General features: G+C 35.8%; 1 pseudogene; it reads left to right on the top strand.

Annotated features, from left to right (window-relative positions):
* Positions 1–11,459: 11,459 nt before the first annotated feature.
* LOC116084673 lies at positions 11,460–12,193 on the top strand (annotated as a pseudogene).
* The last annotated feature ends 7,991 nt before the right edge of the window (positions 12,194–20,184 follow it).

Genomic DNA, 20,184 nt, shown 5'->3' with positions numbered 1-20,184 from the left:
CTTTTATTTCTGGGAAATCAAAGTAAAAGGAAAGATGAGAAAAGAAATGTGTACATCAAAAGAGAGGATCTATGGAACTTAAAGGAAACTAGAAATGGTTTCTTTAGATGGAAGAGAAGACACAGCTTAAAACTTTCCAAAGTATTTTTCAATTTTCAAATGTGATTTTAGACAGTGAATTTTGGAATTGTTGTTATATATTAGATTCCTTAAATTCATTTAATTCCTTAAATCCACTTAAAGGCACTATAGCTTTTATTTATGCAGGCAAATATAATTCTTAAAATTTCAGATGAATGAGTGTCTCTATATCCCAACATCTAGTTCCTTCCTGAGTATAGGAAATGAAAAATTTAAAAAGTTATGGTAGATAGTGTTGTACAATGAGTAATTTTTTCTTTTAAGTTAATACTTTTATTATTTTCTCTTTTTGTATTTTAGGCTGTCCTCACTCAGCAAGGACAATGAGTAATTTTTTTTCTGGTTCTGAATTTTCAATACTCCATCACAAGCAGAGATGCGCTGTGTAGCTATGAAAGGAAGGGCTTTCAGCAGCTTTCACTGCTGGTAAAGGATGATTCCTGGGTGGCTAGATCTAGAGACTATTCTAAAGCCTGTATCAGTGAACTGTAAAAACTGTTCACATATTTGATATTGACACATTCAGCTGTCCTCTGCCTTGGAAGATTGATAGCTGCCCTGTACTCTTAAATAAACATTTTATTCTACAGCATTGTGATGTTCACTGATCACTGTATCATTGAGAGATATTAAAAAATCAACAAGAATCAAGCAACTACTTCTTCATCAAAAGAGTCATATGAATAACTCCTTGCACATAATAGATACATACTCTGCAGGCTTGGATCAGTGCGTTAAAGGCTCCCTCAGTATGCATTGACACAGTAGACCATAGCATTTCTGAAAGAGCCATTATAGTCCATCATGTCAATGGTCTGTGGACGAGGACTCCCTTAGTATGCATTGACACGATACACCATCATGGCCTCAGAACATATGATTATGATTTCAGTGGATGAACCATAATGGGTGCATTAAGATTTCAGGGAAATTTCAATGGAAGCATCTCATACAGTTCTCATGAGATCATAATGACTCAGATAGCTCTGTTATTTCCTCAATAGAAGCTGAGTGAGAGAAAGAGAGGGAGATGCAAACATCAGATTGTGTTCTTTGAAATGTGGATGTTTATAAAGCCTCTATGCAAAACATATTATTTCCTGAAAACAATAAACAATCAGAGATGAATTTACAGACAGGTTTACAAAAGAATAGTGGTGAAGGTTAGTCACAATAGGAAGAATTCAGCAAGCATTTAGGCTTTTCTGCTGGGTCAGGTTCTGTAATCTCAAGTATCATGTCGTTTATATACTATTAACCCCAAACCTGATGCTCATTGTACAATGTTTCCTTCATCAAAGAGGAGATGATATGGGCTCCCAGCTACAAAGAAAACAAATGAAGTCAAGAGTAATCATAAGATTCACAATTTTCCTAAAATTCACAAAAGTCTCTCTTTAGATGCAACTTTCAGCAATTTCTATACGAAAGGAAAGAGCAGAGCTGTCCTTCTACATAGGATGGAGCTCACAAACCATATCTAATCCTCATGCTCTTTCCGTGAGAATTCCTCAGGGTAAAAATTCAAACATAATGCTCTAAATAATTTTAATATTTAACAACCTGTTTCTTTGTTAGAATATAAACTGTAGCCCATGTGCTTTGAAGATACATTAAATCTCAGAAAAGAAACAAAAATTATCTTGATCTCAATAGAGTAGTAAAGATTTACAGTTCTCCTTTAGAAGTCATATTTTTATTGAATTTAACAAGAAGTTGGTAGTCATTTTGGTGTAGAGTCAGTACCAATAAGCTTTCGCATGTGTTAAATATCACAACGATGGCATGTAACATTTTCTGTCAGAACTTCACTTTATTCGATACAGAAAAGGTTCTGGAAACACTTTACACTGGGAAGAATTATTATTTTATTTGCCTCATATTGCTACAGCAGAGACCTTGAACCAGGCAATGATCCATGTCATTTTACTGAACGTGTCACATTAGAGCAACAGACTAATTCACAGCCAATGATAAACACTCGGGGCACTTGTAAGCAGCCTTCACTTTAAAGTCCAATACACATGACATTATGTATTAATATCGCCAACACCACCAGTAACCCTTTTCATAATAAAAAAGTCTGTTTATCCAGAAAACAAATCCCATGGAAATGTCATAATATTCCCACAAAAATACAAATACAAAAAAATAAAACAAAAACAAAAACAAAAACAAAACAAAACCCATATACAATTACAGGTACATATTGAGTGTGTCCAAAAGAGAAGGAAAACAGTCTTGTGTTGTCATAGTTGGTTAAAGTGGAAAAGAAAGGTCTTTTGAAAACTAAAACTTAAGAAGAAATATGATGAATGTATGTTACTTTGTGTGTTTGGTCTGTATGGGACTTGAGTCTAAGAAAGCTGAGCATGTAAATGAAAGGTCCCTTCACTCACTAGAGGGGACAATGCAGTGTATCTATGTGTGTATATACACACATATATATTCCTTGTCCAAATACTTTTACAAAATGCAAAAGACGTGAACTGTGCTGAAAGAAGAGTTGCAGCCACAGGAGTGAAAACACTATGCCCAAGGTTATAATTGTTGTTCTATGATCATTGTGATTTTCATCAGGTATTGCTGTGCTTCAGTAATTCAACCAAGGGCTTCAGATTTTTATCAAGGAGGAGAATGTCATTTTCTCTTTTTACTATCTCAGGGATATTGTGATGTTTCAAGATATGATGTCTGTTAAGTGCGTGCTTAAAAAGCAAGAGATTTATAAACATTGATCTTAGGGAAGGAAACATAGGCTCTTGACAGTTGGAACAAAATGTAATGGCAGCTCTTCCTATTTTTGAAGTGCTACACAATATATATCTTACAGACAGAAAATAGGAAGCTTCTATTTTTAAGGGAATATGCATGCTAAAAAGAAAAAATGAATTCTGAAATATCATAAGCACATTATTTCTATGTTTAGCTGTGTTGATTTATGTGAGATTTATGTGCTAGTAATGTGCATTTATTTTCCAACTCTTATGCATTTATAATTGTATGTTCCTAAATGCAGGCACATATATATTATATGCATATAATATATATATATATACATATATATATATAATGTAGCAAGACAAATTATGTATACACATAGAATACATTAAATATTATTTCTGAACATGAGGATATATGTAGGGTAAGATTATTTTTATGCCATTTTGATAGTGACAATTTTAGAATTTCATATTCTTTGATGGGTAGGGAAGCAACCTATCTTTTATAAATTTATATATCTGGCTCAACATTAAAATATTCACTATTATAGCAAATGTTATATGTAAAATCAAGGGTCTCACCATGTTAAGTACTCTAATGATTTTTTAAAACATTTTTGTATGATTTTTTGTTTAATAATTTCACTATGACTTCTCATAAGCCAGGAATTTCCTCCTAAGTGGAATGCAAGGTAACATTTTCATCAAGGTTCTGGGAAGGGCATCCTGTGCCTGTGAGCTATTATATGTTTAGACAGCTAAATGCTCTAGGCCCAAGCTGACTGTTCTCAAAATCTTTGGGTTTTATTTTGCTTTGGTTTTGTTTCTTTAGTAAAGATCCCTAACAGCAAAAATCCATTTTTACTTTGATTTAGTTATTAGAATGTTGCAAAATGAACAAAATTCTTCATTCATAGAGAATCAAAATGATAATATTGCAAAATGGTCAAGGGACCATTTTTAAAAAGTAGCATGCAGCCTATGCGTTCTGGTCTTCTTAGACATTCACTCCTAGAAACTCTTAGTTCTCAAAATAATATTTTACTAATTCATTGAAAATATCATATTCAGATGCCAATGGCTACCAGAAATAACATCACAACTCTCATGTCAAGAGTCCCAATTTCCTTCTTCATTTTAAAAACTCCATCAAGTAAATTTGTCTTGGCCATCTTGGGTGGAGGTGGCCTTTCCTTGCACTGGATTACTTTTGAGTGTGGGCATTCCCTGGAGTGTGATTAGACTTAACCAGAGCCAGCCATATCCTTGAAGAAAACTGACTCTTCTGGAAAACAATCAACTGTTAATCGTTCCTCAGCTGCTGGTCGAATTTCATGCCCTCCTGCCCTGTCCATGATGGGATTTCGTCTGGCTCAAACTGGCACAGAGCTTGTGCATGGAGTCACCACTGTTGGAACCTTATATGTGAAGTTACATTGTTGTTTCCAGAAAACATAGTTTCCTTAAAGCTATCCTTCTCTTCCATGAAGATGCTTGAATTATGTGGGAAAGGGAATAATGCATATGCCCCACTTATGTGCTGTAAACTCTTGACACTTGTCAGTTGAGGGTCTCTCTGCTAATTGCTACTACTGCAAAAAGAAATTTCTGTGGTATCATGCAACGCACTGAAATGAAATTCTGGGTTAGACTCTACTTCAATTCCCATTTTATTGAAGGGTCTAGAGGCTACATTTCACTTCTTGATATTCTATAGATTTCAATATCATTAGAGAGGTCATAAAATGAGGTAATTCTCTGTATCCTACATAGTTCACAAACTTGGTGATTTTATTTAAAGTTCCCTAGGACACTCTGGAAAATCAAAGCACTGTATCATGCTTTTATGCAACATCAAAACTGATACCAATGATAATATCCCCAAATTTACATAGATTAGTTTTGTTGTGATATAAGACAAGGAAAATATTTGCCAACAGCTGAAAATAAATGCAGAGGCCTACAAAGTGGAGGTAAGAAGAGGGACTGTTTTCATTTCCCTTCCCTAGAGGTGTGGGTTTTTCCAAGAATTAAAGGACAAGTAAAATTGAATGAACTGATTTGCTTATATACAAGTTCTCAGAAGTTTAGAACAGTTAATACATCATAAAGTCAGTTCTCTGAGCCAACTGAATTGCCTGCCTTCCTGTTCTCAGACAGGTCATGGGGGTCAGGTAGGTATCTAAGAATCTGCAATTAACTTTTTCAGAACACTGGGGTACCATCTAGCTCTTTGCAGCAGTAATTTGCTAAATGATGCTTGAGTGATCTGAAAGAACTAGTGTAGTAACCCATGTGCTAGCTTATTCCCAGGAAGTCATTAGCACTGTAGAAGAATCCAGCTGATTAGAGACCCATTTATCCCTCCATGTACTAGACATGGCCGAACGCATACTGGCAAGTAAATGGCTCAAAATCCAAGTCAAATAAACACAGCAGAGTATTCAAAGTTAGAAGCCAAGTACAAGATAGAAAAGTATAGAAATGATTTTTTTTTGTTAAGCAATGGTATTCTATTCAAGTTATTAGGTATTCAATTGCCTATTATGTAGAACTATAAGTTAATAAATGCTCATACTTGAAAGCATAACATAACAAAGTATATAGCGGTATCCCAAGTTCTTAAAGATTATAAATTCAGCAGGACTTACACTATTCAGAAATAGCACTACATAGTATAAGGCTCTTCAAAGAGATTGAATATGGCAGTGAAATTCCAAACCCAACAGGTAGTTTTAATGAACTCAATTCTCCTGTTCTGTTCTCTCTTATTCCATGTTTAAATCATTCTATTCCATATACTATTTAAAGAAAACATTATTTGTAGAATATATATACAGCTGATTTGGTGAAATCTCTTGATATAACCAATTATCAGAAAACTAGACATGCAGAAATCACTTTACCATATGTGAAGCAGTTGAAAATCTTCTTGAATAGTCCAACAATTTCAGCACTGCTGAGAAATCCCAGCTCCAGGGCCCATAGTCTACTATAGTAGGCTGCAAGCACTGGCTAGCCTTCCTCTCCTGGGTAGCAAGCACTTGCACTGTAGGCAACTTTGACTCTATAAACTGTACTCATAAAGACTGGAAATGTTGATTTTTTTATAGGAAAAATTAAAAATTTTATTTTATTCTTAATAACTCAGATGAATTAGCTAACACAATCTAATCGTGAGCTTGAAAAAGGCAATTATTTAAATTCTACTACTTGTTATGAGAGGGAAAGTGGTGATCTCTGAATACAGGTGATGAGAGGGTCCAATAATTCTCCCACAAAGCTTAGTAATAGCCTGCTTGCCTCAGTGATGCAGTGCTCCTCTTCTGATCCTTCAAAAATACTGGTTTTCAATTTGTGGGTCGTAACCCTTTTGGAGTTACATAGCAGATAGTTATAACGTAACTGTAACAAAATTACAATTACAAAGTAGCAATAAAATAATTTTATGGTTGGGGATTACTTCAACTTGAAGAAGTATATTACAGGGCCTCAGCATTGGGAAGGTTGAGAACTACTAATCTAAAACATTCATTCCAAAACAGGATTTGCGAAAATCTGTCTTGAAAAACAAAGCCAACAAGAAGGAAGTGAAATTTTGGGTCATGCTTCATTTTTTTTTTTTTTTTTTTTTTTTTGTAATTGACAATGACAGATTTAAATTTCAAACAGGAAGCAAGCAATTTTTGTATGGGTAAATGTGAAGACCTTTGTTTCTTTAAATTTGTGGTATAACACTGTTTATGAATTTAAATATTCAAGTGATCAATACGTTTTTTGATCAAATAAATGCAGTAGATTAAGGAGTTGCACATTGTACAACTTAAAGGAGTCAAATATTGGAAAGAATCAAAAAGAAACAAGCAAAACCCCAGATATATCAGTATAATAATCACAAACAAAATTTTAGTTGCAACATGTAATTCTTTCCTTTCTCTCTCTCTCTCTCTCTCTCTCTCTCTCTCTCTCTCTCTCTCTCTCTCTCTCTCTCTCTCCTATCTCTCTGTGTGTGTCCTTGTCCTCTGTCTCTGTCTCTCTGTCTCTGTCTCTGTCCCTGTCTCTCTCTGTCTCTGTCTGTCTGTCTGTCTGTCTGTCTGTCTGTCTGCCTGTCTCTCTCTCTCTCTCTCTCTCTCTCTCTGTGTGTGTGTGTGTGTGTGTGTATGTGTGTCTTCGTCTTTTTCCTGATTTGAATGTCAGAACAAGTCCTCAAGCACAGGGTCATAGACTATTTTCTGGGATTTGGTAATAAATAAGTGATTCCTGCAATACTATTGTTATAGGATGTGATATTAGAAATTTGGCATAGTCTAAGAAAAGATTCCACAACCTCAAAAGTATATTTAGGACTAGGAAAAATTATAACTAAAAGAACAAGTTACATTTCCTTCCTTTTATTATTAAAACAGAGAACATGCTATATTTGAAGAACATTTGAATTTTTAGTAGGTCAGTGCAAAGGTTAGTTTAAAAACACTAAGAAATTGACAGTGTTTCCAAGTAAAATTTCAACCACATATATATTTAAAGTATCATTCTAAGACAGAAGTAGTGGCAGTTTTATAATTTGGAAATGTTTCTTGTACACAGATAGAATGGAACTGAAGTAACACTGTCTAACATGGTGAGAAAGCCACCCATGAGGTATGTGACATAGGGATCTATACTAAATATCACTCTTCCATTTGTCATGGTCACTGATGATGGTGGTCACTGATGATCATTTCATTTAATATGGTCATGATGAAATGAATTTCTCATGATGAATGCTACTCTGGTGGAACAACTTATATTTCAACAGAAATAAGCAAAAGAAGACAAGTACTTACATGGTGAGTGCTAGAAGATACTTTCAATTTCATTGATGGTCCGATTGTGTAGTTGTAAAGTCCCAAAGGTGAATACAATAGCTAGCTATAGGGACACCTGGCATCCCAGAAAAAAATGCAGACAAAAGACTCGTGTCTATTGCTCAGACTTAAGCCAGCAGGATAGGTTTTAACATAGCAATGTCATAGCCTCCTGTCCAAAAGTTACACTGGGTGTCATTAGGAATCCTGAAAAGGGGTTTACAACCAACCAACGCTTTGTAGCACTGCTGAGGAATCCCAGCTCTAGGGCCCATAGTCTACTATAGTAGGCAGCAAGCATTGGCTAGCCTTTCTCTCCTGGGTAGGAAGCACTTGCACTGTTGGCACGCTCTGATCACTTTAACCTAAGTAGTTACTTGCTTGACTAGCTCTTAAAACAGCCTGGTGTCTTGGGATGATAACTCTTGCCATCTGGCACATTGAACTGGGAAGTTCACAGATGTTCAGGACCTGTGACGGAGAGATCGCCTTTCTCCACATCGGCATTAGAATGATGAGGGTCAGTTTTCCCCATGGAAAAATTTTGAACACATAAAATGAAATAAAACAGAAAGCTTACTGCTTATGTAACATTATGAGGGGAAATAGACAAAAACGTAATAACAATTAAATAGGAAGCAAAAGCAGCCAGTGGTAGTAGATGAACATGACCGGATAAATGAAAGGGAAAAGGTCAGAGGTTAGGACAAAGTTACAATGTAACCAATGCTTTTTGAACTGGATACACTGGTGGGTTTGTTCATATAAACACTGTTAGGAGCTATCCAGGGCATCCAAGGATGCCTCACACTCATTAGTTTCCAGTAACGTTTCTCTCATATTTATGACAACCCAAATTTTGTTCAAACATTGTGAAAAGTTCCCAGGGGGCAATGTTGTCCCTGGTTGAGTCTCACTGGATTAGATGGAAAAACAAAATGAAACAAACAAAACAGAAAAATAGGAGGGCCAAAATTAAAAAGAAAATAGGGCAAGAGGGTTTGACAACACAATTGCAAATTGCTCAGTTTCTGCCTGGTGCTGCGATGAACTGATTAAACGCATTATTTCACTTAATGCCTTTTTGAGAGATGTACCATTACTATTATGTTTAGTCTAAAAAACCACTCTTGTAATTTAAGTAATTTTCAAACAATGATGGATTTCTCTGATGCAGTTTTCTAACAGTTTACAATCTGAATAGCAGGTAACAGTTTGTAACTGGTGGTAGCATCATGGATCTCTAATGTCAGGAGTTTGGCCTCTCTGAACATTCCTTTCTCACAATCAAAAAAGATGTTTTAAAAAATGTATTTGTTTTTGAAACTGTTTACTTTAAGAAATGTGTCAAAACCAACTCCTCTGCTTCTCTAAAGTTTATCTTATTAAAGAGGACTCTCTCTCTCTCCCTGTCTCTCTTTTTTTGGGGGTGTGCTGAGGGTTGTTTCGAGACAGGATTTGTCTGTATAGCCCTGGCTGTCCTGGAACTCACTCTGTAGACCAGGCTGGCCTCCAACTCAGACATCCGCCTACCTCTGCCTCCCAAGTGCTGGGATTAAAGGGGTCCACCGTTGTTGCCGGAATTATTTAAAAAATGAATCCACTCCACAAACTCTCTAGAAACACCATGACTTAGCGGGCTCTTGCTATTTTTTCCCAGCTAACAGCAACATCTCGCTCACATGCAATGCATTACACACCCCCACAATCATTCATCTAATGGCTAGGACCAGGTAATGCATGACTCTTAAGGCTTTATTGTCCAGTCAGGTTTATATAATATAATAAGATCACAATTTACAAGATGCCAATACAATAATTTCAGAACCAAATAATAAAGACAATATTTTAACCCAATTAATATATTTTGTAAAAACCTTTGCTTGGTTGTATAACCATGCGGGGTCTGACTTGTCATCCTCCTCTGCCTCCATGATCCAGATTCTCTACCTCCTGCTCTCTGACCTATCTCCTCCTCATACTCTAGCTCCACCTCTCTATTCCTGTCCAATCACAGGCCTGTCACTGCCCTAATGTGATTAGACAGAGAAAATATTGCAACATGCCACAACTGCCCAGCTAAAGAGGACTCTTTTTCAAATTATTAAATATTTTCTTTATTTACATGTCAAATGATATCTCCTTTCCCAGTTTCCCTCTAGAAAAAATGAAAACAAACAAACAAACAAAAAAACAAAAAAAAAAAAACCAAAACAGTTCCCTCCCTATGCTTCTGCTCACCAACCCCACCCTCTCCTGCTTCCTGGCTCTGGCATTCCCCTACACTGGGGCATAGAACCTTCACAGGACCAAGGGTCTCTCCTCCCATTGATGACCAACTAGGCCATCCTCTGCTACACATATGCAGCTGGAGCCATGAGTCCCACCATGTGTACTCTTTGGTTGGTGATTTAGTCCCTTGGAGCTCTGAGGGTAGTAGCTAGCTCATATTGTTGTTCGTCCTAAGGGGCTGCAAACCCTTTAGCTCCTTGGGTCCTTTCTCTAGCTCTTTCATTAGGGACCCTGTGCTCAGTCCAATGGATGGCTGTGAACCTCTACTTCTGTATTAGTTGGACACTGTCAGAGCCTCTCAGGAGACAAGAGTACTCTTAAAAGCTAACAGAATATTTCTCTTGGAGCACACTAAGGCAGTGGTTCTCAAACTTCCTAATCCTATGACTTTTTAATACAGTTCCTCATGTTCTGGTGTCCTTCCCCCCTCCAACCATAATATGATTTCATTGCTGCTTCATAAGTGTAATTTTTCTACTGCTACAAATAGTAATGTAAATATGTTTTCTGATGGTCATAAAAGACGCCTGTGAAAGGGGTTGTGACCCACAGGTTGAGAACTAGTACGAGGGACATGAGAGCATAGTTAAGATCACCAAAAAGACATACAGGAATCATTATTTCTAAAGTCTCTAAAAAATGCATATACTTTTAAGATACTTTAAAATCTTACTAAAGTTTTCCAGACATGTTTATTAAATTAACATAAGCAACCCGACAATCCAACAGTGTGATAATCCTGTAGCAACCTTTCACAAAATAAGATCCTCATTCATAAAGTCGTGTGGTGCACTCTGCATGAAGGTAACAGCATGTAGAATCCTATAGACTTGAACTTTGTGGCTCGGTAATGAGGGGGAGGGAGCCCAGGTCCCCCACATGGTAATAAAACCATCTTTACTTTATTTTCAGACAGTATTAGCAGAACTGATTTAAGTACCTGTTCGCCACATAGTGAAACTTAGAGTTAAGCATAATTATCTTACAAAAGCTATAATTTGGAGTAATATTCAGGCATACTGCCTATATATTAAAATAATCTTCAGCATATAATATCAGGAAATTAATAGACAGAGGACACAAAAGGAATTGTGCTTACCTATTACAGCAGCCTTTACATGACATATTTTATATAAAAAAAACTTATAGGAAAGAGTTATTGGAATGTGTAATTGCATATTTTTTTTAAAAATCCACTAATTGCAATAGAATTGTGTATTATAGTGTTATTTCATGCTCAAAATAAATTGAGTGTTCCAAGTTTTATTTATTATGAGTGAAAATAAAATATTGTTCATCTTCAAAACCTATTAGTCTAAAAATTCAGATCTTGGCTGGGCATTTCCATATAGAAAAATAGTACATAGAGGCCGGTGGCGGCGCGGCAGCTGCACCCATTTCCACCCGTGCCCGCCGCCGCCGCAGAACCATGATGTTCTGAATGTTGAGGAGATTCTTTTCTTGCACACCGAGAAAGTATGTGCAACATGATGAGAAGTTTCTCTGAACCTCTTGGAAGAGACTTGCTCAGTATCTCTGATGGTAGAAGAAGAACCCATAATGGTAGAGACCATGATGATGCATGCAGATGTCAACCCTTTTCAGACAATGAATCGGATGATGGTAAATATGCAAAATTGTATACAGGAGTTACAGAGAAACTTTGGCCAACTTTCAATGGATCCAAATGGGCATTCATTTTGTTCTTCCTCTGTTATGACCTATTCCAAGTAGGAGATGAACCACCAAAGGTTTTCCAGGCCTCAACTCAAACCCGTAGGGCTCCAGAAGGAGTAAAAGAAACCAGAAAAGCAATGAGAGATTCTGACAGTGGACTAGAAAGAATGGCTGTTGGTCATCATATCCATGACAGAGGTTATGTCATTAGGAAGTCAAAGAACAACAAGACTGGGGATGAAGAGGTCAACCAAGAGTTCATCAATATGAATGAAAGCGACGCTTATGCTTTAGATGATGAGTGGCAAAATGAAGTTCTGAAGTACAAGCCTATTGGACGATCAGGAAACACTGGAATGCTAAGCGTGTGTCATGAGCATTCAGGGTCAAGGGAACTCAAAAGGAGAGAGAAAATTCATCGAAGTCCAGACATTAAGAGTGGGAGAAGATCAAACATTATTGTGGACAAACTCAGTGTCAAAGGATCACCTGTGAAAATCACCAAAAAATAAATAGCTGTGCATTTAATTTGTTTAGTTGGTTATTTTAACCAAGTCATGGCATGGTGCTAAAAAATACACAAAAGACCAATATCCTGTTGTTAAACCAATGCTGTACTTTGGAACTCTCTTCTGAATCTTAATGTTCTTGTAAGTTTTAGCTTTATATTGCTCATACTTTAGGAATAAAATTTTGATGTTGAAAAAAAAAAAAAAGAAAAACAGTACATATACTCCCGATTCTTTCAAAAATTTATTAGGTATCTTGAGAGGGGCAAGAGACATGTGAGTACCTTTAGCACAGACAAGCGGTATGTTATCTGGAGGAATGTGAGTTAGGTTCTGTGGATATAAAAGGGAAAGTAGGACTTTGGCCCGAGTAGCACCACATTTGTTGAGTTCATTGCGGTGACTTTGGGAGCCCAGAAAGGATGGAGCCCAAAATGCAGCATTTCCGATTGCCTAGTTTATTGTGCTTTTTTATTAACCCCCTTTTGGAGTGAGTGAAAATGGTGTTCTGTATGATTCTAGTCATGTTTTGTTATTAGAAACAAAAAACACCACAATCACTTACTAGATAAAATGTCCTACTTTATTTTTTGGGTTTTTTTATGGGTAATTTTATTTATTTACATTTGAAATGTTATAACGCTTCCCAGTTTCCCCTCCAAAAGCTCTCACCCCTTTCCCTCCCCCTGCCTCTATAAGGGTGTTCACCCACTCACCCACCCACCCACTCTTGCCTCAGTGGCCTAGCATTCCCCTATTCTGGGAAATCAAGCCTCCACAGGACCAAAATATTTTATAGTAAGTAAAAAATGATAACTTTTAGAAGCTTTTTTAATAAAAGTTATGAAATTAATGGGCTTAATTTGACCAGATCAAGCAGAGATGGACAGGATAGGAATAACATTGAGCCAGGGATCTGAGTTGGGGAAGCTGGGATGCAATGCATCAAACCTAAAGGAGGTATGATGGGCCAAAACAGAGTGAAGGAGCTCTTGAGAAGAAAGAGGAAAGTTTTTGGAAAAGTTCTTGATTGGAATTAAGGTTGGATGAAATGCTACAATTAAGTACCCAGCATGAATGCCGACACATACAAGTGTAGGATTTAAAAAAAGTAAATAAATCCCCAGAAGCTCTTACTTTAATTTAAAATAATTAGAAAAGTAAATTTTAACTTAGGTTCATTAAAAGTGTGTGATGTTGAAATTAGTGTGGCATAATTACAGACAGGCTAAAATATTTAACCAGTTAAGCAGCTAGGCAAAATGGATAAGTCATATTATGTTTAACTAAATAATATTTTTAAAGCAAAGGAAATAGACAAAAGGAAGAAGAAACAACTTACTGAATAGGAATATACTCACACACTATACATCTGAGATGTTAACACCAAAAAATAGACAAACGAAAGCACCTCAAGAGCAAGAAATTATGTGAATCTTAAGAATTAGTGAAAGATCCAACCTGACTCCTTGAAAGAAAATACAAAGGAACAACTGACTGCAGGGCAGTAGTGGCACAAGCCTTTAATCCCAGCACTTGGGAGGCAGAGGCAGGCAGATTTCTGAGTTCAGGTCAGCCTGGTCTACAGAGTGAGTTCCAGGACAGCCAGGGCTACACAGAGAAACCCTGTCTTGAAAAACCACCACCACCAAAAAAAAAAAAAAAAAGAAATGACGAAAGTGATCCTTTCTGTAAAGGACAGTTACCTAAAATGAAATGTGGTACACAGAACAACAGGGCTTGGTAAATGCTCACACTGAGGATGTAAAACAAACCACATGTCTAGATTCAAAACTTCAAGAATATCATTGTCTGATGCAACGAAGAAATTGTCTAATGAATTTTGATTCTGAAATCTAGAGCAAGAAAGCCATCTTAAACATGAGGATGTTTAAACATTTAAACATTTTACACATGATAAAAAAGTAAGTTAGGTAAGAAATGGAGAAGGTGCAGTTAGAGAATTATCCTGCACATGTTTTAGTTTGAAAGGCAATTCGGTTCATCCTAAGGTAAATGAGGATGTCTGGGAAAATATTTATGTACTTTCATAAGTATCTCAGGTGTCAAATAGCAATTCTGTTGTCTATGCAGGCAGAGATTTCTGAAGTTAGAAGCATCTACTTCATGAATCAACCTCAATTTCTTGCTCTCACATATAAGTGTTCACGAAATGTTCAGAGACAAAATTTGTTGTGCTGTTAAGGTTTAAGATGTCTCTAATGTTTGAGGGTCTTTAGACTTTGAAATGCTAAGTTGTCTGGGATTTGTGGCATCCTTTCATGAGATTCTTGTTAAAATTTTAAAAATACAGTCAAACTACATTTGACAAGGGCTCCTAGAGAACACAGTGAAGAAAATGTGGAATATTTTTAAATTGTTGAGGAAACTAGAGATACGTATAAGAGAATGAAATTCTTTAGACCAAACACAAATTTCAAGTAGAAATGGGGAGGGGGAAGCTTCTGTGTAGGATAAAAACATAAAATTCCTAGAGGATAGATATTGGCTTTGGGAACATTTTTATGAACAATGTACCACCAAAAAACAAGACAGAAGAGCAAAAATAGAGAATAAAAGTTTTTAAGTTTTGTTTGGTTTTGGTTATATTTGTTTGTTTCAACAGAGTGAAATAGCAGGATACAAATGGTTGGAGACATTTTACAAACTCCACACATAGCATTGGAGATTAACCATCCAGGCTTCATGAGCAATATGTATAACAAACTACTTGCAAAATAATTCACATGGTTGAAAATGAACAAGAATATTAAACAATCACTGCTACAAAATAGATATAACAACAGTGTATTTTGTGAATTTTAAGCTGATAAGGAAACAGATAAAAATCGTTGTGAGATTATCAAATCATAGCCTAGGCTCATAATTTCCATATTTAAAATCATATATAATAATTTAAAAAATAAATATAGAACAATATTTTCAAAGTAGTTATTTTGTTTGATAATATGTATTTTAAATATGACATGTCAAGTAGCTGCATTGATTACACAGATCTTAGGTATTTAAGGTAGTACCTGCAAACTACCTGGTAGTCTCACTAATTCATGAATGGATTAGATTTTCAAAGTTTTTCAGTATTGCTTTTAAAATATCCATAATAAAGATGTTCTTGTATTTTCAGAAATAAAATAATAGATAGTAGTATAAAATGATAAGAGTGGAGATAGAAAACTAAACTTCCTCACTGTTTGGTTATAATTGTTTACTTCTCTTTCCCTGTCTTCCATGTGAAATATCAAACTTTAATATAAATCTTCTTTTAAAGATGTTAAGTGGCCAAGATATACTGGATTATATCCCCAAATAGAACAAGGTATTCCTGAATATATAATGATGCTATTTCTAGGAATGAGTAAGTTAACATTTGAATTTCACAGCATAAAAACATTGCTTTTGTTCTTGATGGAGTTCTTCGTGTCACTCTCCCTTTGTTAAAAAGCAATTTAAAGAACTCAAGGGGTCTTTGTACAGAAGAGCTTGCTCCTTTATTATGTTCTAGGAGCTTGAGATACACAGAAAGCCTTCTTTGCAGAAGCCTGTTTGGCTGTGGCAAGGGTGGATGGAAAGCAAACAGAAAGGGCTAAATGCAGATGAAATCACTGGGGACAGCTCTCACAAGGGTGACTGTTATGACCACAAACTTAAAGTTCTATGTCTATTATTCCTCTCCATGAGGGAGTATTTGAGAGCCCTTCAGATTTGAAGGCAGCTCTTCATTTGTCTTCTTCACTGTTTAGAAGTGGCCAGGCACACGGGCTTTCTTTTATGTCTTAAGCCTTGCTTAATGATTTTTCAATGGCTGAACAAAGAGAAGCTTTGCTTTAATTCGTTAAGAACTTTGTGTCTCTTACCATAACAAATAAAAACCGTATAACAAATTAACTGGAACAAATCCACTCCAGTTGCATTATTTTCTGCCTAATCACAAGGTAGTAGGTGAACTCTACAACATATGTGAAAACTCTGGGGGGAAACTTACACAGGTTTTTTTTTGAGACAACAGATCTCCTCCATCAATTATTTCTCCCATTTAACCTTTTCTTAAGTTTCTTTTCAGACACAGAATCAAGCTACCAGATCAGCACCTAGTTTCACAAATCATGGAACATGGACCTATAAAAATAACATTTTATAATTTTGTCATGATAATAAATGGTTAAATATACCTACATTTTTAGTGTAGCTTTAATTCATTTAATATAAAGGTCATATTTCTTTTAATGTTTTGAAATCCTTAAATAAATGTAAATCATGAAGGTGTATAAGATCCTTTGAATAGTGAACATCATCTTGAGAAGCACCTAGAGAAGGTACCAGGAACTCTTTTCTATTTCACAGGATCTCGTGTTTTTAATGCTATCAAGAGTAAGATCAAAGAAGCAGAAGATAGAGAAAAATATATTCTGAAGGACTTGACTTATGAAACATATTATTTCCCATGAGTTCTAAGACATTGAAATCACTTGAAGAAACACTGATTCAATTCTCACACCAGTTCTTAAACCAAATTTAAGAGAAACTCAGATTGTCCTTTGTTTAAAAAAAAAAAAATGTATGAATATCATTAAATGTGATAAATGAATCTCCTGCTGGGCAGTGCTGGCACTTGCCTTTAATCCCAGCACTTGGGAGGCAGAGGTAGGTGGATTTCTGAGTTTGAGGCCAGCCTGGTCTACAGAGTGAGTTCCAGGACAGCCAGGGCTATACAGAGAAACTGTGTCTAAAAAACAAACAAACAAACAAAAAAATGGATCACCTGTTCAAATTTTTCATATAATTTAGTAACAAATATTCTTTTACCTGAAGGGCATTAAAACATATTTAAACATTTTAGGGTGTCTCTAAGATAGCAAATGAGATTCTAAGATTTATAAGTTTAAAGTCTAATTAAAATGTAGAGTGCAATACAGTTTAGTTGAGATCTCTTCAGTAACACAAAAGTTCAATATTTTGGATGTAGATGTTCCTTTGATGATTACTAATTGAATCATGAGTACAGATCTGTGGTATATGTGCACATGAGAAATGGAAAAAGAGAGAAAAGTGATAAATGTACCAACTTGGCATTTGTCATATTCCTGGAATTCACAATGCTCTATAAAAAGATTTATTATTCCATTTAAATACTTTAGAAATTATTTTTTCTCTTTAAAGATTAAAAAAATGGTATTCATAACTTTTAAATATTTATTTATAAAATATTAAGTAATTACATAGTTCTTCACCTTTTTTTCTTGCAACCTTTCCCAGGTATCTCAACCTGATTTATCTTATCTACCTACTTATCTGTTTATTCATCAATCAATTAACCGATCAATCTATCAATCTAACTATCAACCTATCAGCCATTAATCAATCAATTAACGATCATCTATCTATGTACTGTTCTATCTATCTGTCTAGATTGTTCTATGGTACTTTTTTTAAGTTTTCGTGCATTATGATGAGAAAACTTACATGATTTCAATTTATCTGAACTTGTTAACATTTAAAAACATTTTAAGTAAACAGAATTAAATCACATTCTTGTTTTCCTTTTGTACCTCCACCCAGAGAGCCCCTTCAATACCTACAATTTCTTTTTGTCATATTCTTTAAAATTTATAAAATATAACAACAAAAGTGAATATTATAAAAGTTTTTTGATATAAAACAACAATCACTTTAACAGTCTTATGTAGATAGATGCTTGTCTGCAGCAATACTGAAAATACATGTTTTTCTCAATATAAATTTTAAATAACTCCAAATGTATTAACTGTATATTTCAAAATAATACATCACTACTAATATTTTTGTAAATGAACATAAATATATACATTGTTTTTGTTTGTTTGTTTGTTTTGTATTTACTAAAGCTTAAAATCTTGGCTCTTACTGTGGTAACTTGATACAAGAGTAACAAATATCAAGCAAAGCATTCAGTCTTACTCTGTTGTTCTCTTACAAACCCCCTCCCAATTTAATTGCCTATATTTCTTTTGGGTATATAAATGCTTTTCAAGTATGTAAGCTGTTCTGAAAACCATAGTATAGTGTAAAAACATGAAATAAACAATACTACTAGTAGAGAGGCTGAGATAGGAGAAGCAAGATTTCAAGACCATTATGCAAGACACTGTCACGTACAAACAAGTAGGAAGTGTATATGGATTGTACAATATTGGACTTATTTCTCCAATTACCAGATTATAGAGACCATTGGATGACAGTCAACAAATTTTTAATTCCTTATATTTTTGGATTTCAATCGATTAGGATATGTTGGTAATATTACTTTTCATATTAAGATATTAAGAAAAAGTAATTGTTACTGCCTGTTGTTTTTGTTGTAAGAGGTGGAATTAGGTTTGTGTGGTTTTGTTGAAAGATTACATTCTTGTCTCTTATAGGGTGTAGTTTTACTCCTTATGTTGTTGTTTTCCATCTATTATCATTTTTAAGGCTGGATTTGTGGAAAGATATTGTGTGAATTTTGTTTTGTCATGGAATATCTTGTTTTCTCCATCTATGGTAATTGAGAGTTTTGATGTGAATAGTAGCCTGGGCTGGCATTTGTGTTCACCTAGGATCTATATGACATCTGCCCAGGATCTTCTAGCTTTCATAGTCTCTGGTGAGAAGTCTGGTGTAATTCTGATAGGCCTGCCTTTATATGTTACTTGACCTTTTTCCTTTACAGCTTTTAAAATTCTTTCTTTGTTTTTGCATTTGGTGTTTTGATTATTATGTGACAGGAGCAATTTCTTTTCTGGTTCAGTCTATTTGGAGTTCTGTAGGCTTCTTGTATGTTCATCGGAATCTCTTTCTTTGGTTAGGGAAGTTTTCTTCTATACTTTTGTTGAAGATATTTACTGGCCCATCATTACCTTGGGAGTCTTCACTCTCTTCTACACCTATTACCCTTAAGGTTGGTCTTCTCATTGCATCCTGGATCTCCACAGGGTTTTGGGTTAGGAACATTTTGTTTTTTGCATTTTCTTTGACTGCTGTGTCAATGTTTTCTATGGTGTCTTCTACCCCTGAGATTCTCTCTTCTATCTCTTGTATTCTGTTGGTGATGCTTGCATCTATGACTTCTGATTTCTTTCCTAGGCTTTCTATCTCCAGGGTTATCTCTCTTTCTGATTTTTTTATTGTCTCTATTTCCATTTTTAGATTCTGGATGGTTTTGTTCATTTCCTTCACCTGTTTGACTATGTTTTCCTGTAGTTCTTTAAGGGACTTTTGTGTTTCCTCTTGAAGGGCTTCTAGCTGTTTACCTGTGTTCTCCTGTATTTCTTTGAGGGTGCTATTTATGTCTTTCTTTAAGTCCTGTATCATTATTATGAAAAGTGATTTTAGATCTGAATCTTGCTTTTCCATTGTGATGGTGTGTCCAGGACTTGCAATGATGGGAGTATTGGATTCTGATGATGCCAAATAACCTTGGTTTTTGTTGCTTATATTCTTACACTTGCCCTGCATCATCTGGTTATCTCTACTGCTATCTGCCCTTGCTAAATCTGACTGGAGCCTGTCCTTCCTGTGATCCTGGGTGTGTCAGAATTCCTCAGAGTCAAGCTGTCTCTGTGATCCTGTAATTCTGGGATCCTGTGTCCCTGGGCTTGTTAGAACACCTGGGAGTAGAGCTTCCTCTGGGTGTTTTTGGTATGCCTGCAGAGTTTGTGCCCAAGGTCTGCTCAGGGCACCAGCTGGCCCAGACAGACAGGAAGCAACTGGGCCACTGGGTTAGCAGAGTTCCTGTGTGCCTGGGTTCTGCTGGTTCCAGTTACTCCCTGTATTGGGACAGATGTTGTGTCCTCTTCATATCTGATCCTGGGTGTGTTAGAGCACCTGGGAGTGGAGCTTCCTGTGGGTGTTATGAGACTGGCTGCAGAGCTTGCACCCAAGGTCTGCTCAGGGCACCAGTTCAGACAGACCAAAGAAACCTGAGTCACTGGGCTGGCCAAGTTTCTGTGTGCCTGGTCC

The sequence above is a fragment of the Mastomys coucha genome, unplaced genomic scaffold (assembly GCF_008632895.1).
Source record: "Mastomys coucha isolate ucsf_1 unplaced genomic scaffold, UCSF_Mcou_1 pScaffold9, whole genome shotgun sequence".
Taxonomy (NCBI): Eukaryota; Metazoa; Chordata; class Mammalia; order Rodentia; family Muridae; genus Mastomys; species Mastomys coucha.
This window is presented reverse-complemented; position numbering and strand designations above follow the sequence as displayed.